Raw genomic sequence first — 16,778 nt, 5'->3', positions numbered from 1 at the left:
TCCTTAAAAGACCCCTAATTCTGTTTAAAACAAAATTATAACAATGAATTAAGAGTTTAGAGCATATATAATTCATTGTTACGTTTTCATTTTTATGAAGTCCAGAACAGGCAAAAGAATTTCTTGAGTAATGAAAATATTCTATAATGGGGGAAGGGTTTAAAAGGTATATGTAATTATCAAACCTCATCAAACTGGATTTCTTACAATATGGGCCTTTCATGTCATACCACTTACACCTCAATAAAAAAAAAATTAATACTATCTTAGGCTGCTGAGGGCATAGTGAAACCAATACTCCTATAAACTGGACAATGGTTTGGGAAGCATTGGGCAATATTAATCAAGAATTACTGAAAGTCCAAACCTTTTAACTCAACAATTTCACTTAGGCAAATATACTTTTAAGAACCTAATTCAACAAAAGTAACATACACCAATAATGTAATGCATAGTATTTTGTAATAGGGTAATCAGAAGCACTTTGAAATCCAACACTGGATAATAATTTAACAATGTGCAATAAATATATATTTTAGCCATGGAAATTATATCATCATTGGCCTGCCTGGGTGGCGCAGTCAGTTAAACATCCGACTTTTAATTTCTGCTCAGATCGCGATCTCAGGATGGTGCAATCGAGCCCAAGCCCTGCACTGGGCTCCATGTTCAGTGTGGAGTCTGCTTAAATTTCTCTCTCCCTCTCCCTCTGCACCCCACCCCCTGCTCACCCTCTCTCTCCCTAAAATAAATAGATAATCTTTATTTTAAAATTAAACTATCATGACTATATAATAAGCTGAAGACATGCTTTATGCTGTAAGCCTTCATGTCCTTCAAAAAACACACACATGAGAAAAGTACTGGAAAGAGAGAAACTGTAATGATAAGTCATTCTTATGTTGGCGTTGTGGAAATATTTTTTTCTTTGCAGCTTGGTTACTGTATCTTGATATTTTCTTTCCTTTAAAATGTTTTCATTTTTTTTAGCTTTCCTTTTTTTTCCTTCCTATCTTCACAATATACATTTTCTTATCCGGGAATAAGGGTTTTTTTCTGCAGTGATTCTCTTATCATTTACATCATTCCATCATTTTCTTTGTTTAAATTGCTTTTTTTATTGCACGGGAAACCCAATGAGTTACATTTTCATGATTTCTCCTGTATATAAAAGGACCTCAGTTTTGCCCAACAGTTTTTAGCTTCTAGAAAAATAAATGGAAGAGACTTCATTTGTGAATATAACAAATTAACGAATGGGATGGGCCTCCCAACGGACCCAAATGCTTGCACCTACCAGAAGGAATCATGATATAGAGCTAAACTCTATGCTGATTAACATAAAACATTAAATCTATTTATTGGAAAGCATTGAAAAGACTAGAAGTGGTTAGTCCTCTGGGTAGTCGAGATAAGGTCAAACTGCTTTTTCTCTGTCTGCTTTTCCTACAGTGAATCTGTATTGTTTTGTGACAAAAAAGAAATGGTAAACTTAGATCCAATTTCAGGCTCAAGCCCCCCTGAAGCTCTGGACACAATCCTGTTCCAAGTCAAGGGGGAAATGCAGCCAGAAGCTTCCCCGTCAGTGGTTTTCCAGCCATCCATGCTCACTTCCTGTCCCTTGACCTTGCACCCATGAGTCACACTGTCCACACACCTCCCTGCACCACCCACGGGAAGTAAGAGCAGGAAGCAGGGACCCTCAGTCTGGCCTCTCTTGGTTTCTGGACTCCTTGGTGTCACCTAGGTGGCTAGAGCAATAGCTACACCTACGTTCCCTCCCCGAGTCCCCAGCACCAGAGCCTGATAAGCCATCCTAGCTCTGTTTCATGCCAGACCTTTATTAACTGTGACAAGGGCTTGGAAAGCCCGAGAAACATTCTAATTTCCCTGTCTCCCTGCAGAAGCAAATGGAGTTAAGGGAGGCTGTGGAGGGTGGAATGGTGGCAGATGCATCCCTGGAGAGCCCAGATCCAGCCTTCCTGGCCGGCTTGTGTCTCCCCCTCTGGCTCAGATCTCCTCTCAGGAGCCTGGCCAAGCCTGCTGAAGGATTGCTGAGGAGGTGATTACAAATCGAAATGAACATCCAGCTGTAAAGAATTCAGAGAGGTGATGAATAGCTTTATGGGGCCCTGGCATATTGCAGACAACAGAGAAGTCTCTCCCAATCCACCCCTGAGTAAATTAGAGAGCCACCCTTCGTCCCTCCCTCTTCCTGACCCTCACAGTGCTCAGAAAAAGGAAGTGTGACCACTACCTAATGAGGAGGGGTGAGGAACAGCCCAAATTAGAGGGAACCTCATTAAAATATGTCTCCTCATAGCTATTCAATCACTAATTGACTTTCCTCCTCACTTTAATTTTGACGCTGGTGTCTTGATTAATTAACTCTGTCACCAAAGCCCCAGGGTGTCACAGAAGGACTCATCAGGAGTTTACCTTGCTACATTCTGGCCAATTTGACAGGTAGGTTCTCCCTGGCCAGCTCCATGGGTAATGGCCTGAGCCTATTGTGGTCCCTTGAGCCCTAGAGGAAACGGAGAACTGTTGGTCACAGGGCCCAGCCAGCAGGAAGAGAATCAGAAGGCCTACACTGTTGCTTTCCCTCTCTGACAGCATAATAAATTTCCTTCTCTCCATCTGCATTCTCATACGGAACTTCGTAGTTCATCACAGGACACCATGGCAGTGGGAGAACTGGAACACAGGTGTTGCTTCTGGTTAAGCCTTCTGGGAAATCACTTGGTCACTCATTCGTTCCTTCACAGAAGTACTTAACTTGTTTTTCACTGGCCTGTGCTGGACTTTGTGAGGAAGGAAGGGATCCAAAGAAGTCTAAGTTATGGGCCCTGCCCATGAGACATTTATCATTTTAGTTGAAGAACTGTGACGTTCTCTTATAAAAAGAGAGGCCAAGATTTGATGTTCAGAGAAAACCCCAGGTGGCAAAATCAGTCGTCCTGGCTATTTCAGCCATGGGTCCCCCCTCACTTCCTGGACCCCTTGGTATATTTCAAGCGTGCAATGAGGAACCGCCATGGAGCCACCAGCAGGGGGAGCTTTGGCAGGAGAAATTAAAAAGTCAAAGTTGTCTTCCTCTGTGTGGCTTTCTCCATTCTCCCTCCTGGTCTGGAGGCATTAGGTCTCAGGAGACAGCATTTGAGGGAAGGGAAGCTCTCCTTTTCATCCCCTCCTCAGCCCACACTGCAGAAGAGGAAGACTGACCCAGACTCAGCTACAGCGCTCCACCCTACAGGTGGGCTGGGGGTCTGCTCCTGGTCTGCACAGCACCGGGAGCTTTTAGGCATCTTATTTTTTCTTTCTCTTTTCTCTTCAGCTTGGTGGCAGAAGTGGCATACTGCCCTGAGGGCTCACTGTTCTTGAGCACACCACCCATCCTACCCTCTTCTCTCTCCTTTCCAAGTGGAAAAGAAAGAAGATTCCTGACTAGGGATTGTCTTTTCCTATGGTATTCAGTGTGAGGAAGAGGAGGAGAAAGCAAAAGCTATGGCTGCTTCTGTTTCCTCCGGCCTAATTTACAAAACTCACATTATTGTGGCTCAGGGCCCACCCTCACTAGCATTTAGGTGTTATTTTCCCTTTACAAGTTTCATCACCTGCATCTTTCTCTAGGAGACTCCTAGGGAGGAATGCTGTGATCTTGGGCAGAATACGGCTTTTCCAGGGTCCCCTGTCCAAAGACCATCCTCGAGTGCCTGATACATATGGAAAGCCAACAAGGCCAAGTCACCCCCACAATATGCCTCCTGCAGAGGGCCTGGTCCTGGTAGTATTTTTAAGGATCTACCCTAAAGAACTCCCTTGTCATGTGCTCATATCTGACATGGACTTTCCCAGATTGCCCGGCTTCTCATATCTCCTATTTTCACTCTTGACCTATTTTTACCCTACTTTGGCAACCAATAATAATATCCTCTGCTTTAAAATAAAATAAAAATCCTAATGGTTTTCTATACTATAATCGAATCTTCTCACCATAGTCTACAGTGGAAGGTTGCACTGCTGATCTCAACTCCTGCTGCTCCTCTCCATGGAAGGACTGTGCATTCCCACCCCTGATGGCATCACTTTCGGCCACATAACTTGCTTTGGCTAGTGGAAGGGGCACATCCACTTCCATGCAGAAGCTGTAAGGATCACGTGATCCTATTCCTTCTCTCTTCCCTCTGTGAAAAGACAAGAAATGTCCCAGGTAGGAGCTGTCCCATCTACCGGAGTCTGGAGTGAAGATTTGCAGCCCATCCGTTATAGACATGTAGTATGAGTGATAAATAACATCTTTACTAGATGCTATTGAGATTTGAGGGTTCTTTGTTACCATTCAGAGGAGCCTCATCTAACTGACATATTCTATGGTGTGATCCAACCCCTGATCACTTCTCCAATTTCATCTCCTACCTTCCCTTCCTTCACCTGCTACATTGCAAGCGCCCTGGCCTTCTTTCTCTTCCTTGGACATGCCATATGTGTTCTCACCTCAAAGCCTTTGCACAATACAGATTCCTCTGCCCAGACTGCTTTTCCCTGAGTTCTTCACGTGGCTGGCCCTTCTTCATTATTCAGATCTTGGTTTGAATCCTAGCTTCTTACGAAATGCCTGCCCTGAACCCTATCTAATGGAGTCCCCCAGCTATTCTCTGTCATGTTATCCTGTTTTATTTTGCATCTGTCCACTAGTTTGTTATTTGTTTTCCCTCCTCAGGAATGAGCGCTTCATGAAAGTAGAGATCTTGTCTATCACAGTCACTGCTGTATCTCCAGACACTACAAGGTTACTGGACACATAACATACACTCAGTAATATTTGTGTCATGAATAAGTAAAAGTCTCTCCCAAACTTTAAACCCAGTTTCAACTGCCAACTGGACTCCTCTTCCCAGAATTCATGACTCCAGAGACCCAAAGCAGAATTCATAGTTCTGTCCCCTCTTCTCTTACCCCAACCCTTGTCCCTCATCTTATTTCTGATTAATGACTCCATCCCTCACCCTATCCCCCCAACCAGACTCCTCAAGTACTTTTCCACACCTCCCCTTCACTCATTTCCCTCCATTTCCAATCAGTCGCCAGGCTGATTCTCTTTTTTAATTCTTTCTATAATCTACTTCATCCTCATTCCTATGCACCTGCCCTCACTTCAGGCCCTCAGGCTCATCATCTCCGTTGCCTGGATTTATCGCAATCTTTGCAGAACAGGGTTCCCTGTTTCCATTCTCTCCCCTCCCATCTGTGCTGCCACACTGCCACCAGAATTATCTTTCTAAAATCTGATAATGTCACTCCCCTGTTTAGAAGGATTTAAAAGGAGGCTTCAGGATAAAGTTTAACTCCTCAGAGGCCACGAGATACCTTTGCCTTCTGGCACCTGCCATTTTGCCAGATGATCTGCCACTCATGGCCAGACGCCTCACTCCATTCGACCACACTGAGCCAGGGTAGCAGATCCAACATGTACTTGCACTTTCTGTTCCCTCTCCCTGGAATGCCCTTCCCCCCTTCCCCTCCCAAAACTCACACTAAGGAACTGTGCACATATGCCTGCACTCCCATCAAGACCACCTACTGAGAGTGAGGAGAGCAGCCTTCTCTGCCCTCTCCCTCTTGGTGCTGTGCGTAGCCTCTCCCCACTCTCCTCACCCTCCTCCTGAAAACAAGAAAATAGCTCTAATGATGTGCTGAGGCAAACCTCTCTTACAAGATCACATGGCACCATATGCTCTTCAGGTACAGGTTCATCTGTGCGCTTATCAAGGGCTGAACAAGCAGCCTTTCTCTTCGAGTGCCCAATACTTCACACAGCTGTCCTTCCCCATGGACACGTAGCATGTGCTCAATAATCTCGTTCCAGCGACTAGATGGACAGATGGTATTAGGTATAGGAGAGAAAATAATGGATGGACTAATTACATTACCAACCGGAGTCTGCATGATACGACCAGGAAAAGAATGCAGATGACAGTAGAATCAACTCTTAGTTTCAGTTCTGCCCTAATAAAGCTACCCTACAAAGTAGAATTGAAGGAGCCCTTAGCTCCAGACCTCACAGTATGCTGACCTCCAATATGACTCTTAAACTCTCTGTCCCAGGAGTCCCATTTACTGCTTATGTCGCTTTTCTCCTACCTGTATATTATAAGAAAGGGCTTTCCTAATGCTGTTCCCATTGTGCAGATTCTGAAAAAGGAAAGGATGTCCCCAAACCACACAACTGGTAATCAGCAAAGTAGAACTTCAACTAGGAGTCCCTGATTCTAAGCTATGTGTCCTCCTCCAGCTGGGCCATCTTCCCCTCCAAAGAGAGCATCAGTAAGTGGATTATCTCTGTTACCACCACCTCTAAAATGCTTTAGTGCCAATACTTTCTCACCTGCTGCTGTCTTGAATCACTTCCCATACCTAACCTCTCACTGTCCCAAGCCCCTCTTAGGGCCCATTAGGGCCCAGTCTCTGGAGAGTGGGCTGGGACCCCTGGCTCTTCCCCCCAGAAATGGGGGCTCCCCTCCAATGGGGAGCAGCACAATCCTCAGCAGGGCCACTCAGAAGCCAGGCTGTCATTTTAGAAGATTTGGGTTCCAACTAAATACTATTCAGGACTCAAAATAACCCCTCCAGTCTCTCTGCTTATTTTTTAAATGGAGTTCTTAACAGTAATGATGGCACCTGTGGGGGAGGAAAAAGAAAGGATTTAGGCTGAGAGTTGGTTTCATGTCACCTAAAAGGATTATTTTATACCATCAGAAAGTTAATTCCCCTCCTACTGGAGGAGGATGGATTAGGTCTTTACTTCAGTTGGCACTTTATGAAAAGATTATTTAAAGATTATAGGACAAAATGGATACATTTGACATCTGCTAGGGCTGGGTTTTTTGGCTGCCTGAGAAACAATTGTTAATTTATACAATTAATAGATTGCTCACAGTGGTGCTAATCTAGAGGCCGTCTGCCCATAAATGTCCACACACTCCTGCTGTGGAGTTTTCTTTCCCATCTCCCCACTGATTTTTTTCCCCACTGATTTTTATGAAGAATGATACAAAATGCCACTGCCTCCATGAAGTCTTCCCTGATCTCTCCACTTGGAAGTGGACACTCTTGCCTCTGGACTCCTTCCCCTCTTTGAAAGTATTATCACCATGCCGCTTAGTGCAGGGGACCACCCTCTCCTCCTGGACCAGAAGCTTCTTGCACACATCATTTCTCAGGCCCCATAAGCTGTTGCATACCTTAGGTGGGGAGAAATGTAAATACTTCTCTGTGCTCCCATGTCTCAGCCATTCCCCCAGGCAGTATAGGGAAGGAAGGTCTTAGAGGCTTCCAGGGGTCAGGAGGGCACCAGTGTTGCTGGGGTGGGGTTCTGCTGCTCTGAATCTCACCATCTTGTTATTCACATCTTTGGGACTGAGGAGCACAGGCTAGGACCTGCCACCCGGAAGGGGCCCCTAGAAAGCACTGTGGTCCAGAGCATCTTGGTCAGACATGCCAGATCTCAGGCAGCTCAGCTATTTCTGGTGGGGCAGTCATGAGAAAAGTACTTAGGAAAAGTACAGAGGATCCTGGATTACTTTTCTGAAAAGCCTTTGGGCATGATATGACAGAAGCAAGTCTGCTTTACTTGGAGTCGAAAACTGTCTCCTCAATCCCCAGAAATCTGTGAATGGTACCTATATGCATTCACAGCACTGCCATCCCCAATGGCTATCCACTCTTTAAGCTTCTCCCCGTCACGGCTCTTTGGCCCACGCCAAACTAAAGCCAACCCTAACATTCATGCCTCAAACTCTTCCCTGCATCCCAGAAAGAGTTACTTCTGCCTGGACTGCCTCCCCTCAGCCCTTCCCTGCCCCATGAATTTCTCCTCCACTGGTTTAGACTCAGCTCAGATGTCAGCTCCTCTGTGAAGCCTTCCCTGATGCCTAGTATATATTATCTGAGACACCGAGAAGCTAAAATCGCCATTTCTGAAAACATTCACTAATAAGTGGCCACTTGTAATAAATACTACTCAACAACTATTTACTGAGTGCCCATTACATGCCAGGCACAGATCTCCATACTTGGAATACAACAGTGAGCAAAACACACAAATATGCCCATGCTCATGGCCTTAAATTCTAGCAAGGGGTAGGTGGTATCCATACACGACAAGCACAGTGACGAGTAAATTATATAACATGTTAGAAGTTGGCTAAGTGTGTGCAAAAAGGAAAAAGTAGAGAAGGGTAAAAGGGGCAGAGAGAGTTGAGGGGGACAGGAGAAAGAGTGGATGGAAGGGGGCTATTGGACAGGCCAATTTTAGGAACTCAAGAGAAGGAAGGAGGGAAGCAGAGGAGGAGAGAAGGCTACAAGGAGTTTCCTATAAGCAGCCAGAAATGAGGCCAGAGTGGAAGCCAGGTGGAGAGGAGGTGTTGAGGAGGAAGGAGAGATCATCTCCATCTACATTGCTATTATGGAAGCAAGATGCATGCTCACAGTCATGAGTCAGCAACACGGAGGGCAGAGGTGGGTTTTACAAGAGCAGGTTTGGTGGGCAGACTGGAGTGAGGACTGACTGAAGTGAACCAGAGAGAGTGGGGAAACGAGAATGTGGAGGTAGCAGGTGTAGACAACCTGCTTGAGGTTTGCTGCAAAGGGGAGCAAAGACAAGGGACATGGGCAGGAGCAGAAAGGCACGTGGAAGAAAATAACAAAGAGCAAAGCACAGGGCCACAGGCGAGGGGAACTTTTGCTAGAGTGGAGGGTGCGGACAGAACGAGTGCACACGTGCACAGGCCACAGAAAGTCCTGACTCCCTGCAAAACTGCAGTCCCATCCATATTCACCATGCTCTGGACCTGGGCCCTCTGTTCAAATGTATTCATTTATTCATTCATTCCACGGATTTTCACTGAACGCCCTCTACATGCCTGGTTTGTTCTAGGCACTCCCCAGTACACAGTGCAGACAGGCCAATGATCTCTGCTCTCCTCCTAAGTTCCTAAGTTCAAGAGACTCAAAAGACAAGGACATTTAACATCCCCTATAATAAAAGTTCTGATAAATGTTCACGTTATGTCATTATTATAGCCTTCATCAAGATGTCTCACCATTGTCTATCCCCTACACTGACAGCCATTTTCTTTATAATATTTATAACTCCAGCACCTAACAGAGTTTCTGACATAGAGAAGGGACTTTTGAGATGCTTGTTGAATGAATAAGTGAATCCTGAAAGATGAGAGAAAATCCTTGTTTCAGGTTCCTCCATAACATTCACTGACATGAGTTACCAAGCTATACCCTCTGAAAACAAAACATCCTTGTGACATCTAACACCTTTGGACAAAACAGTGATTCACACTGAAGTATTAAGCAGTATCCTTGGATACTTTTAACAACCAGCTCAGATGGGCCATCCCTTATCGATTGGACGTCTCCATGGAGCGGGACAGGATGGAGATATGGGTGAGATGCTTTGGAAACTGAGGTACCACCAGGTAAGAGAAGACGAGATGTCCTGGCCCAGCAGTTGGTCCTGCTTCAGCACGGTGACATCAAATACCACTGGAGGGGATGTGGGGGTGGGACACCAGAAGGGGTTCAGAGGGTGAACAGAGTTTGTAAAGGCTCCTTAGTTTGAGGACACTGGGAACTCCTGTGGCTGACAGTCCCAAGCTCCATCCCCAGCCATTTCCAGGTGGCAAGAAACAAAGCATCTAATTCTAAATTGGTGTTTCTGATTGTTTTAATTAGTAGGCTGACTATGTCTGATTAATTCTTTGCCCTTCCAAACTTCCCATCAGTACATATATTTGGCACCATGCAAAAGCCTCTGGCCTTTCAATGACTTGTGCTCTGTGCGTCTGGAGATGGGCAATCATGGAAGAAGAAACCAGAAAACAATTATTTGAAGGAGTAAGAAGGAAGCTGGTACTTGATCTTATTACTTCTGACCAATTTCTTGCTTTCTATTTAAGAATAAGAGTTCTAAATAGTTTTTTTTTTAAGATTTATTTGACAGAGAGAGAGAGAGAGAGATCACAAGTAGGCAGGAGAGAGGGGAAGCAGATCCCCCGCTGAGCAGATAGGCCCATGCAGGGCTCGATCCCAGGACCCTGAGACCATGACCTGAACCGAAGGCAGAGGCTTAACCTACTGAGCCACCCAGGCACCCCAAGAGTTCTAAATAGTTTAAAGTGAAATGGAATCATTTTAAAATTGTACCTTCTGGGAAGTGCTCCCACTGGGAGTGTCTGCCAGGCTGGAACCCACAGCCTCAATAGTTTGAACTTCAACTCTCTTGTAACCCTGATGAACAATTTCAACTTCCTCAAGTTCAAGACACTTGGAACATCAATGGTAGGAGTTTCCTGCACTTTGGGACCAGTCAGCACTGGATACTAAGAGACAAGAGAGGAACTTGATATATATGAATAGGAAGAAAACTCTGGAGCAACTAAGCCACTTTAATGATGTCACTGAAGAAAATCATGTCTGGAAATATGACTCCGGTAGATGAGCCAAGTGGAATGCAACTGCCATCCAGCAGCTGTCAGCCAGGCCATTAAGACCCCACACATCATCAGATTACTTGTAAAGAAATGGTCAGGTCAGCTCCAGACAAGGTGAGTGGAGATGGATGGAGATCTCATGGTAGGGAAGCTGGAAAGAGGCCTGAATGCCCAACAGAAAGTGGAGATACTAAGTGCTCTCAGGACACTCGGAGAAAAGCTGACTGCGATGATGAGGCTCTCTTATCAGTAAACGCAGGTCTCTCCTCAGCTAGTCTGAGAAAGTCTCTACAGACCTTGGCTCTGGAGGCAAACTTCTGGCACTGACAAGTTTTGATGTTGGACAAACAAAAAAATGACATGGCATGGAAGCTTGGGACACTCTCACTATACACGGCATTTCTCTTCTAGGGATTCTGAATCATTGCCAAGAAATCAAGAGACCCTAGAAATGCACTGATAACCTTTAAAAAAAGGTGACTGAAGAACACTGTTGTGGCTTCAGGTTATACCCTTCATCATGGTGCTTTGTGATCCTAGACTTTTTGGGATGATAGACACATGGGACCTTGTTCGTTATGTCTCTAGTGTTTGAGAGAGAGAACAGGAAACAGCCTCTCTACCTGTTTTAATCAAGCCTCCTTGTTTTTAAGTGTTGATAGTCAACGAAAAGAGAACTAGAAATTAAAATTAAAAAAATAAATTGAACCTTCTGTCATTTTTTATGGCTGAATATTATCACACTATATGAGTAGACCTTGTTCTGTTTATCCATCCATTTGTGGACATTTGGGTTTTTTCCAGCTCTTGGTTGCTGTGGACATGGGGGAACAAGGCAGTGTTCAAGTCCCTGCTTTCATTTCTTTTGGACACATACGTATAAGTGGAATTACTGAATTCATACAGTGGGTTCTACCGACCTTTGGAGAAACTGAGAGATTGTTTCCTAAAGTGAAAACTTTTATATTTCCATAAAATCCACAATTTTATGCCCCACCACTGAGGCATCGGGGTTCCCACTTCTCCACATTCTCACCAACACGTGGTTTCTTGCTTCTGTTGCTGTTGTCTTTATAGTAATGCTATGGGGTGATGCAGGATCTCACTGTGCTTTTGATTGCGGTTCCCTGATGACGAATGCTGTTGGGCACCTTTGTAGAGCTGTAAATCAGTAACAGCTACCTGTTGAGCTTCCTCTGGGACTCGGTGATGGCAGCACATGACACTGGGGATGTGAATGGACTTGGTAATGCTCAACGCAAGTTATCACTAAGATGATGCTTCCACACGAGGCACTGATGTGTGACTTTTACTCGGAGGTTCAGGTGCTTCTGAACAAGAGCGGTACTGCATGGGGCATCCAGCCGGTAAGAGATGGCAGACGTCTTGTTCCTGTGGGCCAGTCCTAGCCACTCCCATGACTTTAGCCATTGAGGGGTAAATTCTCCTAACAGCCTCGCACACGTGTTTCCAGCCACTGAGGGGGGCTGTCGCCTGAATGTTACCCCCTCCTTTCTGCTGTGTGGAATGCAATTGGGTCTAAAAAAGATTTTGAACTTCTTTTCCAGGCATATCTGTGTGTGGATTTGACCTTGTGGTTTTATTTATTTTTTTAAAGATTTACTTGTATATTTTAGAAAGAGAGAGAGAGAAAGATTGAGAGAGCACAAGCGGGGGGGAGGGGCAGAAGGAGAGGGAGAGGGACAAGCAGACTCCCCGCTGAGCATGACACAGGGCTCACAACCCTGAGATCATGACCTGAGCCAAAATCAAGAGTCAGATGCTGAACCTACTGAGCCACCCAGGCACCCCTGGCCTTGTGGTGTTAAATGATCTTAAACCACCTTTAGCAATCTGACACTCTGACCGTGTGACCTGAAAATTATTTTATATTCTGGCTTTGAGATCACACAAACTCAAATTTCACTGACCAGAGTTTATTCAGAAGCTCAGAACACTGTCAAATGCCCCTAGGCAAGTGTTTCTAGAAATCCAGACCCAAGGAATCATCCACCAGGTATCCCATGCCCCAGAGCCCTCATGGTGCTCTGACTGAAGTAAAAATGGGGAGAACATCTCTCTCATCCACTCTGAATACCTGGGGACACAAGCAGGGCTATGAGTACTGTGACCTCACAGAACCCGTGGAGAGAACTGTCCCGAGGACTTCCGTCCATGCCACAGGCTGCAGACCTCAGTCTGTAGGTCAGGAGGAGCAGACCCCAAGCTGTCTGCCTACACCTCATCTCCCTCCTTCTCTGGCTCCTCACCCTTACGCCCGTTCTGCTGTGCCAGGTATGGCTCCCACCTCACCTCCACCCTGCACTGACCTGTCAGGGATACTACACAGTGCAGTACCAAAGCCAAGGTCATGGGCTTTGGAGTCAACACAACTGGGGTTTCAGTGACAACAGCACTAATTACACATGGCAGCCTTGGCCATAGGGCTTCCCCTCATAAGCCTCCACTTCCCCTGACACTAATCAGGGATAAGGAGACCTTCTTTCAGAGTCGTTACGAGAATTAAGGGGTTTATGGGAGCAGCTGGCGCGGGGCACGGCTCAATCGATGCCAACTTACCTTTTATACATATTTTTTTTCTTGCAGTTGTTTCATGCCTAAATATGACCAATTCTCATCCCTCTCACCATGAATATCTCAGACTAAGTCCCCACCACCTCTTGCCACATTGTTCTAAGAGCCTGCTTACGTTTGCTCCTGCTTCCCCCACGGTGAACTTGCACAGAGCAGAAGGAAGGTGCCTTTCCAAATGTGAGTCGGATTATGAGTACTTAAAACTCCCAACACATGGGACGCCTGGGTGGCTCAGTTGGTTAAGCGGCTGCCTTCGGCTCAGGTCGTGATCCCAGCGTCCTGGGATCGAGTCCCACGTCGGGCTCCTTGCTCAGCGGGGAGCCTGCTTCTCTCTGTCTCTGCCTGCCACTCTGTCTGCATGTGCTCGCTCTCACTCTCTCTCTGACAAATACATAAATAAAATCTTAAAAAAAAAAAAAACTCCCAAAACATCAGGATAAAGCCAACCTGCTCTCCACAGCCACTGCCTCTCCCCGCCCCAGCTCTTCATCTTCCTCCTACCTTCCCCAGCCTCTGTGGCCACCTCGCTTTTCCCAGGCACACTACAACCTGTCCTGCCTCGTGGCCTTTTCCTTGGTATTCCTGCCACTGGGACGGATGTCCCTATCATTTCAGTGTCTGTTCAGATGTGCCACTGTATCCTTCCTAGTTCAGCTTATCTACCCTAGATGCCCTTTCCCCAGAGGCACTCCCTAGTCCCTTGCCCTGCTTTAATTTCTTCACTGTCTTTGCTACGATCTGAAGGTCTGTCTCCCCCCCCCACAAAAGCTTGTGTTGAAATTCTAATGCCCACTGTGATGGTATCAGAAAGTGGGGCCTTTGAGAGGTGCTTGGTCATCAGGATGGTGGAGCCCTCATGAACAGAACTAGTGTTCTTACGAAAGAGGCCCCCAAGAGTCCCTTGCACTTCCTGCCCTGTGAGGACACAGCAAGAAGTCAAGAGTCTCCAACCCAGAAGAGGGCCTTGGCCCAAACCCTACCATGCAGGCACCATGCTCTTGGACTTCCAGCCTCTAGAATGCTAAGAAATAAATCTCTGTGGTCCCTTTGCCAACCAGTCTGTGGCCTTTTATTATGGCAGCTCGAACAGTCTAAGAAAGTACTGATCACTATATGAAATTATACCGGTTGTGCATTTATTTAATGCATGGTATTTATTTTGTGCAAAATTAATATCATGCATATTAGTTTTATGCAATTTTAATTTAATTCATACAATAATACCCTCCTCACGGTTCCTATCTTTTTACTGTGCTTTATTCGTCTGAATAGCACTTACCACCCAGGTGTTACTCATTTATGTATTTTGCCCACTGTAGTCTGTCTGTCTCATTAGAATATAAGCTCCCTAAGGGCAGGAATCTTGACAGCCTGGCAGTGCCAGGTATGGAGTCGGCCTGCAGTAAATATATGTTGAATCAGTGAATAAGTCTGTTTCCTTTCTGAAACACAAGTTGCCTCTCTGGATACAGTGAAGCAGGAAGGTTCTGTGCCCCTCTCTGCATCCCACCTCTCACTGTGTGGGAGACATGTCTGGTTTGGAAGGCCTCCCTAGTCTCTGGGCACCAGCAATGCAGATTTATTTCAAGTCGACACAAGCCATGATGGAGCAGCTGGTGAGAAAATTCAGGGCTTGTTCGCTGCTATGGGTTCATGGTCATCAGACATGGGCCAGCCATGTGGCCATGCAGTGTCCCTGAGGGGCCTCTGAGGGGACAGTAGCCCAGGCTGGTATCCCTTTCCTGACATCAGGAGAGCAGACTGCTGTGAGAAGGGAGGAGCCTTGACAAAGTGGCCAGGTACCTCTCCGGGTTCAAGACCAGAGTGTCCGGGGCGCCCCCTCTGCCCTGCGGCTACTCATGGACTTGCGCTAGGCTCTCATCTTCAAGTGTGCCCGGGACTGTGGCCTTAACTCCTGGCCCCATTCAGCCACTTCATCTTCTGCATTCTGAGCTCCTGACACAACACACTCTCAGCCAGCATAACTCACACAAATTGCTACTTTTGCATGTCTGTGTGTGTGGTAAAATGTACCTAAGGTTTATCATTTGTCCCATTTTAAGTGTACAGTTGAGTGGCATTAAGTACATTTGAGAACTTGGCCCTTCAGCCCCCTCTGGCTCAGGCAATAACATCTTTATTGAAACAAGCCTGCCTTCCCCTGGGTGTCCTTCTTCCACCCTGGTCACTCTTCAGTCTTCTTTGTAAGCATCTCATAACCTGACCCTCACACGTTAGCGTTTCCCAGGGCTTAGCCTCCTGCTCTGGTCCTCACATGCTCATAGGTGATTACATGCATTCTCACTGGTATTACCAAAATTAATATAAAAAAAGTACTGGTATTACGATCATAATTTGATGACCCCCAAATTTAGATCTGCAACCCACAGCGGTCCTCCGAGTTCCAGACGCACATACACAACCACCTCCTGAAAACGTGCCCTTGGATATCTCATGGGCATCTCATTGTTAATAAAGTTGATACTCAATCCTCGATTTTTCCCCTCAAATCTTCACACTCCTCCATCTCTATAAATGGTACTACTATCCACATAACTGTTTAAGAAAGGACAGGAGGACATCTCCTTAATTATAATCTCTCTCTGCCTCCAATTCAATCCATTACCAAGTCCTGCTGGTTTCGTTTCTCCCTCCAAACTATTTCTTGACTCCATCCACCTCTCTTTCATTTGCTTCCTAATATGTGATTCATCCCAAGCGCAGCTTTCACCTGGAGGGTATCCTCACTGGGTGTTCTTGCTCCTGGTCCTCCACATCTACAGTCTATTATCTCTGCAGAAATTGGATCAGGGGTCATGCCTCCTCCCTAAAACCTTTAATAGCTTCTCATTATTCCTCAAATAAAACACAAATGTCTCATCATGACCAATAAATCCTAAATGATCTGGGCCTTGCCTAATGTTCCCAGCTCATCCTGTGGCTGTCTTCCCCCACCACTACACTCTAGCCACCCTGGCCTCCTTTTTCCCTTGAAGATACAAAATTCTCTACTTCATGGCCTTTGATTATACTCAGCCCTTTCCCCAGAGATACATACATTCACCCACTTTTCCACTGGCTGCCTCCTCTTCCTCCTTCAGAACTCATTTACATGTTATGGCTTTAGAGAGGTTTCCCTGACCATCCTAATTAGCTACATTTTCTACCTCTGCATTCTGGGTAATTTCTTTCTTAGCATGTATTATAATTTGTGCTCAGTTGATCATTTGAAAATACTTTTTATGCCTTCTTTGTGTCAGACACTAAGGTAGGCCCAGGGGATATAGCTGTAAACAAAATCAGATACAGCCCATACTCTAACAGAGCTTTTAGTAGACTAAAGAAAACATATATAAATTTCTTTTTAAAAAATCATAACTGTGAGTGTATAATACAAAGTGGCATGAGTACTACAAAGAAATTTCTCTCTTTTAAAATTTTATTTTTATCTATTTATTTTTTTGAAAGAGAGAGAGTAAGAGCATACATGAGCAGGGGGGAGGGGCAGAGGGAGAAGCGGGCTCCCCACTGAGCAGGGAGCTCGATGCAGGACTCAATCCCAGGACCCTGGGATCATGACCTGAGCCAAGGGCAGACGCTTAACCAACTGAGTCACCCAGGTGCCCAGAAAGTTCTATTTCAGAATATAATTAAGAAGCCAGCCCTGGACTAGAA

At 45.7% G+C, this 16,778-nt stretch overlaps 1 pseudogene; it reads left to right on the top strand.

Annotated features, from left to right (window-relative positions):
• Positions 1-9,404: 9,404 nt before the first annotated feature.
• LOC125092688 (protein LZIC-like) lies at positions 9,405-10,867 on the top strand (annotated as a pseudogene).
• The last annotated feature ends 5,911 nt before the right edge of the window (positions 10,868-16,778 follow it).

The sequence above is a fragment of the Lutra lutra genome, unplaced genomic scaffold, assembly GCF_902655055.1.
Source record: "Lutra lutra unplaced genomic scaffold, mLutLut1.2, whole genome shotgun sequence".
NCBI classification, from domain to species: Eukaryota; Metazoa; Chordata; class Mammalia; order Carnivora; family Mustelidae; genus Lutra; species Lutra lutra.
Note: the sequence above shows the minus strand (reverse complement) of the source record. Positions and strands in the feature narration are given on the sequence as shown.